Source organism: Leucopleurus acutus (assembly GCF_964270905.1).
Source record: "Leucopleurus acutus genome assembly, chromosome: 7".
In the NCBI taxonomy this organism is placed as follows: Eukaryota; Metazoa; Chordata; class Mammalia; order Artiodactyla; family Delphinidae; genus Leucopleurus; species Leucopleurus acutus.
In genome coordinates, this window is record NC_139150.1 from 84,136,149 (window position 1) to 84,147,059 (window position 10,911).

Consider the following 10,911-nt stretch of genomic DNA (forward strand, 5'->3'; position numbering starts at 1 on the left):
GAGAGATAAAGGTCTTTACGAATTTCAAAAGCCCTCTCTTGAAATGGCAAGAGCCAAGACCTGGTTGACTCAGATCACTTTAGCCATTGAGATGATATGGAAAGAATATCATGTAAAGCCATTCTCACCTGGCAAGAATAGGGGAGGCCTTTTTGATGAGGGAAGGACTGAGTAGATGGCTGCGTGTGTTAAGGGTGAGTGAGAGGGGATGGGGTGAGGTTGAGGTAGTGGGGAATAGAAAAATCAAATAGATCTGGGTCAATCTGAAGCCTTTTTGGTTAGTGCCCCCTTCCCCCAGGTATAGCCTAAAGAAGATTCAAACTTGGCATTCCACATATTCAGCACAGGAGATGGGAGGTTTCTATTGAGACAGGATTCAGTTTTCATGGTTCATGACTAGAGGGGATCCTGTACTGAGGGCTGGGAGGCAGGGTATGGAGGTTAAATTAAGCTATTTTTGGTTAATGGGAACCCTTCAAGCTGGCTTCTGGTCTTTCAGATATGACTCCTGTAGCTTTGATAACTTCCTTGCTTCCTAATATGATATGATGTTCAGGCTCATCTCGTACATTTCCTGTCTCAGACTTGGTATCAGTGATTTTTCCAAGGAGCCCTGGTTCCTTTCAATGGAAGATGATTTGGAGAGTAACCAAGGTGCTGGAGGTCCTCACTGCTACTGGGGTTGTCATTTTTTTCAAAGTTTTTTCAGCAGAAAGACATGGAAAAAAGTGGTTTATTTTGTTTTATAAAAAGTATATCATAGTCTCAAAGTGATGTTTCCAATTCAAATGTAGGGCTACAGAGTTTTACTTAGTCTCTCTTATTTTACATCTCTATCCCTTCTCTTTTTATTATTATTATTTTTTTTGCGGTACGCGGGCCTCTTACTGCTGTGGCCTCTCCCGTTGTGGAGCACAGGCTCCGGACGCACAGGCTCAGCGGCCATGGCTCACGGGCCCAGCCGCTTGGCGGCATGTGGGATCCTCCCGGACCGGGACACGAACTCGTGTCCCCTGAATCGGCAGGTGGACTCTCAACCACTGCGCCACCAGGGAAGCCCTATCCCTTCTCTTTGACCCTGAGAATCCTGGTTCTTGAGAACACTGAAGATGTGGAATTTGGAATACCACAAAATTGCCTATTTGTTTTACCCACAGAGAAAAGTTTCAAAATAGAAACACTACCAACTATATGATATGTGAAAAAAGTTTAAAAATATGTTACAGTTTTCACCTAATTTCTTTAATTCACTCTCCTTCCTGGTCTCCCTCCTTCCCTGTTCATTGAGCTCCTCTCCTGCTTCCTGGGATTAATTGGCAGCATGTAAGCCTTTGCCTCTGGGCTCTGCTTTCTGGGGAATTCAAGCTATGATATTTGTCAGAGAATGTGTATTCTAAGAAACGGTGCCATTTTACATAGGAACCCTGAGCATGACCGAACCGTATCTCTGTCAATCAGATAAATACAAATAATCTCATTGATTTAATCTGCATTTCTTCAGTGATGAAAGAAATTGAGTAACTTCATATATATTTTTTGGTCACTTTTTTTTTTTGCGGTACGCGGGCCTCTCACTGTTGTGGCCTCTCCCGTTGCGGACCACAGGCTCCGGACGCGCAGGCTCAGAGGCCATGGCTCACGGGCCCAGCCGCTCCGCGGCATGTGGGATCTTCCCAGACCGGGGCACAAACCCATGTCCCCTGCGTTGGCAGGCGGACTCTCAACCACTGCGCCACCAGGGAAGCCCCTTGGTCACTTTTATTCTTACTTTTTCTGGTCCTTTGCCCATTTTCCTATGGGGCTGTCCTTGTTTATTGATTTATGAGCACTCTTTATACTAAGGAAATTAGGCTGTCATGTGTTGCAAACATATTTTTTCAACTTGCATTTTTTTCCTTAGCTCTGCAAAGGATTTTCATTTTCACTTAATCAAATCTGTCAATTGTTTTACTTGTTTATTTGCTGCAGGCTTAAATAGGTCTTCTCTCCAAGACTGTAAACATATTCTTAATGTTTACTTCTATTCCTTTATGGGTTTTAGTTTTTACACTTGAATCACTGATATATCTCAGTATTATTTTGATATAAGGCACTCTATAATTTTACCTAATAAGATGCATAAAGTCCAAACTGTATTAAAGAAAAATGTGCCGCAAGATAACACACTGTCTGGGTATAAATTAATTTCTGACCTGCAGTGTCAAAAAATTAAAAAATCAGTGATCTATTTCTTGAAAATTTATTCTAAAGTAATGTCTTTTTTAAAAAATAAAAAGTTATATGCATGGGGCTTCCCTGCGGGCACAGTGGTTGAGAGTCCGCCTGCCGATATAGGGGATGCGGGCTTGTGCCCCGGTCTGGGAGGATCCCACATGACGCAGAGCGGCTAGGCCTGTGAGCCATGGCCGCTGAGCCTGCGCGTCCGGAGCCTGTGCTCCGCAATGGGAGAGGCCACAGCGGTGAGAGGCCCTTGTACCACAAAAAAAAAAAAAAAAAGTTATATGCATGAACACTTTTCTATACATTTTACTTACAATATAAAAAATTAAAAACAAACCATGTTTAATAATAATTAATTGTGTTATTTTAACTTGAAATATGTTTCCTTTAAAATTTTAATTGTCAAACTATATAAAAATATGAAAAATACATATACATTATTGTAAAGAAAATACAACATTGTATTTATCCAATGATTTCAATATATAGTGCCTTTATATGAGGGAAAAATGAAAATGGACAGGGTTCACCCTGAAAGTCTGAGGGTTTTTTCCTGTTTTTGATTTGCATTATTGTTACAATGTTTATTGATGCAATAGTTTTTTTTAAAATCCCATCATATTTATAATATTATAAATATCTGTAAATCATAACTGAATGAAAAGTTAAAAATGCCTTTTAGGCGACTGAGAAAAGAGTAACCACAATGAGAGAAGCAAGAAGAGCTACAATCCTGCAGCTTGCGGAACGAAAACCACATTTGCAGAAAGACAGACAAAATGAAAAGGCAGAGGGTTATGTACCAGATGAAGGAGCAAGATAAAATCCCAGAAAAACAAATAAATGAAGTGGAGATAGGCAACCTCCCAGAAAAAGAATTCAGAATAATAATAGTGAAGATGATATAGGACCTTGGAAAAAGAATGGAGGCAAAGATCTAGAAGATGCAAGAAGTGTTTAACAAAGTCCTAGAAGGGTTAAAGAACAAACACCTAGAAGAGTTAAAGAACAAACAGAGATGAACAATACAATAACTGAAATGAAAAATACACTGGAAGAGCTCAATAGCAGAATAACTGAGGCAGAAGAATGGATAAGTGACCTGGAAGACAGAATGGTGGAATTCACTGCCGCAGAACAGAATAAAGAAAATAGAATGAAAAGAAATGAAGACAGCTTAAGAGAGCTCTGGGACAACATTAATTGCACCAACATTCACATTATAGGGGTCCCAGAAGGAGGAGAGAGAGAAAAGACCCGAGCAAATATTTGAAGAGGTTATAGTCAAAAACTTCCCTAACATGGGCAAGTAAAGAGCCACCCAAGTCCAGGAAATGCAGAGAGGCCCAGGCAGGATAAACTCAAGGAGAAACACACTGAGACACATAGTAATCAAACTGACAAAAATTAAAGACAAAGAAAAATTATTAAAAGCAACAAGGGAAAAACAACCAATAACATACAAGGAAATTCCCATAAGGTTAACAGCTGATTTCTCAGCAGAAACTCTACAAGCCAGAAGGGAGTGGCACTATATATTTAAAGTGATGAAAGGGAAGAACCTACAACCAAGACTACTCTACCTGGCAAATATCTCATTTAGATTTGGTGGAGAAATAAAAAGCCTTACAGACAAGCAAAAGCTAAGAGAATTCAGCACCACAAAACCAGCTCTACAACAAATGCTAAAGGAACTTCTCTAAGTGGGAAACACAAAAGAAGAAAAAGACCAACGAAGACAAACCCATAACAATTAAGAAAATGGTAACAGGAACATATATATTGATAATTATCTTAAATGTGAATGGACTGAATGCTCCAACCAAAAGACACAGGCTCGCTGAACAGATACAAAAGCAAGACCCATATAGATGCTGTCTACAAGAGACCCACTACAGACCTAGGGAAACATACAGACTGAAAGTGAGGGGAAGGAAAAAGATATTCCATGCAAATGGAAATCAAAAGAAAGCTGGAGTAACAACACTCATATCAGATAAAATAGACTTTAAAATAAAGAATGCAACAAGAGACAAGGAAGGACAGTACATAATGATCAAGGGATCAATCCAAGAAGAAGATATAACAATTATAAATATATATGCACCCAACATAGGATCACCTCAATACATAAGGCAAATGCTCACAGATATAAAAGAGGAAACTGACAATAACACAATAATAGTGAGGGTCTTTAACCCCTCACATACACCAATGGACAGATCATCCAGACATAAAATTCATAAAGAAACACAAGCTTTAAATGACACAATAGACTGTATAAATTTAATTGATATTTATAGGACGTTCCATCCCAAAACAGCAGATTATACTTTCTTCTCAAGTGCACAGGGAACATTCTCCAGGATAGATCACATCCTGGGTCACAAATCAAGCCTTGGTAAATTTAAGAAATTGAAATCATATCAAACATCTTTTCCCACCACAATGCTATGAGATTAGAAACAAATTACAGGGAAAAAATGTAAAAAACACAAACATATGGAGGCTAAACAATACATTACTAAATAACTAAGAGATCACTGAATAAATCAAAGAGGAAATCAAAAAGCACCTAGAGACAAACTACAATGAAAACATGACAATCCAAAACCTATGGGATGCAGCAAAAGCAGTTCTTAGAGTGAAGTTTATAGCAACACAAGCCTACCTCAAGAAACAAGAAAAATCTCAAAAAAACAATCTAACCTTACACCTAAAGGAACTAGAGAAGGAAGAACAAACAAAACCCAAAGTTAGTAGAAGGAAAGAAATCATAAAGATCAGAGCAGAAATAAATGAAATAGAAACAAAGAAAACCATAGCAAATATCAATAAAACTAAAAGCTGGTTCTTTGAGAAGATAAACAGAATTGATAAACCATTAGCCAGACTCATCAAGAAAACGAGGGAGAGAACTCAAATCATTAAAATTAGAAATGAAAAAGGAGAAGTTACAACAGACACCACAGAAATACAAAGTATCCTAAGAGACTACTACAAGCAACTCTATGCCAACAAAATGGACAACCTGGAAGAAATGGACAAATTCTTAGAAAGGTATAACCTTCCAAGACTGAACCAGGAAGAAATAGAAAATATGAACAGACCAAACACAAGTTTTGAAATTGAAACTGTGATTAAAAATATTCCAACAAATAAAAGCCCAGGATCAGATGGCTTCACAGGTGAATTCCGTCAAACATTTAGAGAAGAGCTAACATGTATCCTTCTCAAACTCTTCCAAAAAATTTCAGAGGAGGGAACACTCCCAAACTCATTCTACGTGGCCAAAATCACCCTGATACCAAAACCAGCCAAAGATACTACAAAAAAAGAAAACTACAGACCAGTATCATTGATGAATATAGATGCAAATATCCTCAACAAAATACTAGCAAACAGAATCCAACAACACATTAAAGGATCATACACCATAATCAAGTGGGATTAATCCCTGGGATGCAAGGATTATTCAATATACGCAAATCAAACAATGTGATACGCCATATTAACAAATTAAAGAATAAAAACCATATGACCATCTCAATAGATGCAGAAAAATCTTTTGACAAAATTCAACACCGAGTTATGATAAAAAATCTCTAGAAAGTGGGCACAGAGGGAAGCTACCTCAATATAATAAAGGCCATATATGACAAACCCACAGCAAACATCATTCTCAATGGTGAAAAACTGAAAGTATTTCCTCTAAGATCAGGAACCAGACAAGGATGTCAACTCTCCACTATTATCCAACATAGTTTTGGAAGTCCTAGCCACAGCAATCAGAGAATTAAAAGAAATAAAAGGAATAAAATTGGAAAAGAAGAAGTAAAACTGTCACTGTTTGCAGATGACATGATACTATACATAGATAATCCTAAAGATGCCACCAGAAAACTACTAGAGCTAATCAGTGAATTTGGTAAAGTTGCCGGATACAAAATTAATGAGCAGAAATCTCTTGCATTCGTATACACTAACAATGAAAGATCTGAAGGAGAAATTAAGGAAACAATCCCATTCACCACCGCAACAAAGAGAATAAAATACCTAGGAATAAACCTACCTACACAGGTAAAAGACCTGTACTCAGAAATCTATAAGACATTGATGAAAGAAATCAAAGATGACACAAACAGATGGAGAGATAGAACATGTTCTTGCATTGGAAGAATCAATATTGTGAAAATGACTATATTACCCAAAGCAATCTACAGATTCAATGCAATCCCTATCAAATTACCAATAGCATTTTTTACAGAATTAGACCAAAAAATCTTAAAATTTGTATAGAAACACAAAAGACCATGAATAGCCAAAGCAATCTTGAGGGAAAAAAAAAGGAGCTGGAGGACAGACTCCCTGACTTCAGACTATACTACAAAGCTACAGTAATCAAGACAATATGGTACTGGCACAAAAACAGAAATATAGATCAATGGAATAGTATAGAAAACCCATAGATAAACCCATGCACCTATAGTCAACTAATCTATGACAAAGGAGGCAAGGATATACAATGGAGAGAAGAGAAAACAGTCTCTTCAATAAGTGGTGCTGGAAAAACTGGACAGCTACATGTAAAAGAAGAAATTAGAACACTCCTTGGCACCATACACAAAAATAAACTCAAAATGGATTAAAGACCTAAATGTAAGACCAGACACTATAAAACTCTTAGATGTGAAGAACTCTCTTTGACATAAATCACAGCAAGATCTTTTCTGAACCACCTCCTAGAGTAATGGAAATAAAAACAAAAATAAACAAATGGGACCTAATTAAACTCAAAAGCTTTTCCACAGCAAAGGAAACTGTAAACAAGACAAAAAGACAACCCTCAGAATGGGAGAAAATATTTGCAAACGAATCAACGGACAAAGGATTAATCTCCAAAACATATAAACAGCTCATGCAGCTCAATATTAAAAAAAGAAACAACCCAATCAAAAAATGGGCAGAAGACTTAAAGAGACATTTCTCCAAAGAAGACATACAGATGGCCAAGAGGCACATGATAAGCTGCTCAACATCACTAATTATTAGAGAAATGCAAATCAAAACTACAATGAAGTATCACCTCACACTGGTTAGAATGGGCATCATCAGAAAATCTCCAAACAACAAACGCTGGAGAGGGTTGGAGAAAAGGGAACCCTCTTGCACTGTTGGTGGGAAGGTAAATTGATACAGCCACTATGGAGAACAGTATGGAGGTTCCTTAAAAAAACTAAAAATAGAACTACCATATGCCCCAGTAATCCCACTACTGTGCATATACCCTGAGAAAACCATAATTCAAAAAGAGACATGTACCACAATGTTCACTGCAGCACTATTTACAATAGCCAGGACATGGAAGTAACCTAAGTGTTCATCAACAGATGAATGAAGAATATGTGGCACATATATACAATGGAATATTACTCAGCCATAAAAAGAAACGAAATTGAGTTATTTGTAGTGAGGTGGATGCACATAGAGTCTGTCATAGAGTGAAGTAAGTCAGAAAGAGCAAAACAAATACTGTATGCTAACATATATATGGAATCTAAAAAAAGAAAAAGTGGTTCTGAAGAAACTAGGGACAGGACAGGAATAAAGATGCAGATGTAGGGAATGGACTTGAGGACATGGGGAGGGGGAAGGGTAAGCTGGGATGAAGTGAGAGAGTGGCATTGACATACATACACTACCAAATGTAAAATAGATAGCTAGTGGGAAGCAACTGCAAAGCACAGGGAGCCCAGCTTGGTGCTTTTTGACCACATAGATGGGTGGGATAGGGAGGGTGGGAGGGAGATGCAAGAAGGAGGGGATACGGGGATATGTTTATACATATAACTGATTCACTTTGTTATACAGCAGAGACTAACGCAACAACGTAAAGCAATTATACTCCAATAAAGATGTTAAAAAACCCAAAAAAAGACACATGCACCCCAATGTTCATTGCAGCATTATTTACAGTAGCAGGTCATGGAAGCAAGCTTAATGCCCATCGACAGACAAATGGATGGAGAAGATGTGGTACATATATACAATGGAATATTACTCAGCCATAAAAAGGAACAAAATTGGGTCATTTTTAAAGATGTGGATGGACCTAGAGACTGTCATACAGAGAGAAGTAGATCAGAAAGAGTAAAACAAGTATCATATATTAATGCATATATGTGGAATCTAGAAAAATGGTATAGGTGAACCGGTTTGCAAGGCAGAAATAGAGACACAGATGTAGAGAACAAACGTATGGACACCAAGGGTGGAAATGGAGGGGGGGAGGGTGGGGGTGGGATGAACCGGGAGTTTGGGATTGACATTATACACTAGTATGTATAAAACAGATAACTAATAAAAACCTGCTGTATAAAAAATAAAATAAAATTCAAAAAAAAAGCACAATGAGATCTTAGTTTAGAAAAAAATGACATGGTAGTGCTACTTGAGGCAAAGAAAATCACATTGATTTTAAGAATAAAATAAAAACACAAAATACGGCTTCCCTGGTGGCGCAGTGGTTGAGAGTCCGCCTGCCGATGCAGGGGATACGGGTTCGTGCCCCGGTCAGGGAAGATCCCACATGCTGCAGAGCGGCTAGGCCCGTGAGCCATGGCCGCTGAGCCTGCGCGTCCAGAGCCTGTGCTCCGCAACGGGAGAGGGCACAACAGTGAGAGGCCCACGTACTGCAAAAAAATTTAAAAAAACACAAAATATTTTTTAAAATCTCATAAATGTGCAATAAACAAAGTTGTCACTGCCAGTATTCAATCTGGAAAAGGAATTGGCCACAGAGATAGAGAAACAACATGGTGAAGTTTATATTGTTGTCCTTAACTGGCAACTTTTTTTAAATAAATAAATTTATTTATTTTTGGCTGCATTGGATCTTCGTTGCTTGGCTTGGGCTTTCTTTAGTTGTGGCAAGCAGGGGCTACTCTTCGTTGCTGTGTGTGGGCGTCTCACTGTGGTGGCTTCTCTTGTGGTGGAGCACGGGCTCTAGGCGTGCATGGGCTTCAGTAGTTGTGGCATGAAGGCTTTAGTAGTTGTGGCCCATGGGCTCTAGACCGCAGGCTCAGTAGTTGTGGCACAGGCTTAGTTGCTCCGTGGCATGTGGGATCTTCCTGGACCAGGGATCGAACCCGTGTCCCCTGCACTGGCAGGCGGATTCTCAACCACTGCGCCAACAGGGAAGCCCTTAACTGTCAAACTTAGTAGCCAAGGCTTTTTGTCCTGTACAAGGCAACACATTTCTTTACAATTTCCAAAAGAAACTGAATGAGTTGTTTTGTTCTGGTCTGAATAGACTGTTTTTTTTGTTTGTTTTTGTAGGAGTTTTAGATTTATAGGAAAATTGAGTGTAAACTACAGAGAGTTCCTGTAACCCTCCCCACTCCCAGTTCCCTATCATTAACATCTTGTGTTAATGTGGTACCTTTGTTGTAATTGATGTGACAGTGTTGATACGGTATTATTAGCTAAAGTCCATAGTTTCATTAGAGTTCATCCCTGTTGTTCTATATTCCTTGAGTTTTGACAAACATGTAACAACACGTATCCACCATTATAGTATCATTCAGAGTAGTTTCACTGCCCTAAAAATCCTCCGTGCTCTGTTTAGTCATCCTTCCCTCCTCCCAAGCCCCTGGCCATCACGGATCTTTTTACTGTCTCTATAGTTTTGTCTTTTCCAGAACGTCATCAAGTTGTAATCGTACAGGATGTAGCCTTTTCAGGTAGGCTTAAAACTTAGTAATATGTATTTATGTGTCTTCCAGGTCTTTTCATGGCTTTATTATCTGGAAGTACCAGAGTTTGTTTATCCACTCACCTGTTAAGAATGTGGGTTTGGTTTTTAATCATAGGTTCAGTTTTAATCAACTTTAAGTGGTTAATGATAAACCTCCAGGTATGCTTGTACAATGAAGATCCGGGGTGAAAGTAAAGGGAAGCAACAACGAAGTGGATTAAAGGTTGGAAATAGCCTATTACCTTTGAAAGTACTATTCTGACTTTAAAAAAGAAAAAATGCCAAAACCAAAAAAACCCTTCTTATTCCCGTATTCTTTCATCTTTATTATACAATGAAAATGATCAAATACCTGAATATGAATTCATTTTCTGTTTGAAGATGCACCAAATCCATTTTAATAATTACAATTCACGTAATACATAGTTATTATGAAAAAAACTAGAAAATGCAGGTTGGCAAAAATAAGAAAATTTAAGATACCATAATTCTATTCATTACCTGTTTGTATAACTGTTTGTATACCTGTGCATATTCTTTCATATTTTTCCATGCATTTGTGTATATGCATACATCATATAAAATTCATTTCAGTGGATGTACTGTTCAGCCGATTCTTATTATTCCCAGTAGTTATGTTCTATAAAGTAACCACCAACACTGAATTCTAGAATACTGAACCATTGCTCCTAGAGGAAATACAGGGTTGGGTTCCTGGGAGCCTTTGATCACCACATTTTCACCAACGGATCAACACATAATTTAGAAGTTACAAATCAATTTTAACAAGCAGGCAGACTCACAAGTAGGGAATCTTCAAATAATAAGGATTGACTGGATGTATGCCAAAATCAAGCACGCTGTTTTTTTTTGTTTTTTTGCGGTACGCGGACCTCTCACTGTTGTGGCCTCTCCCGTTGCGGAGCACAGGCTCC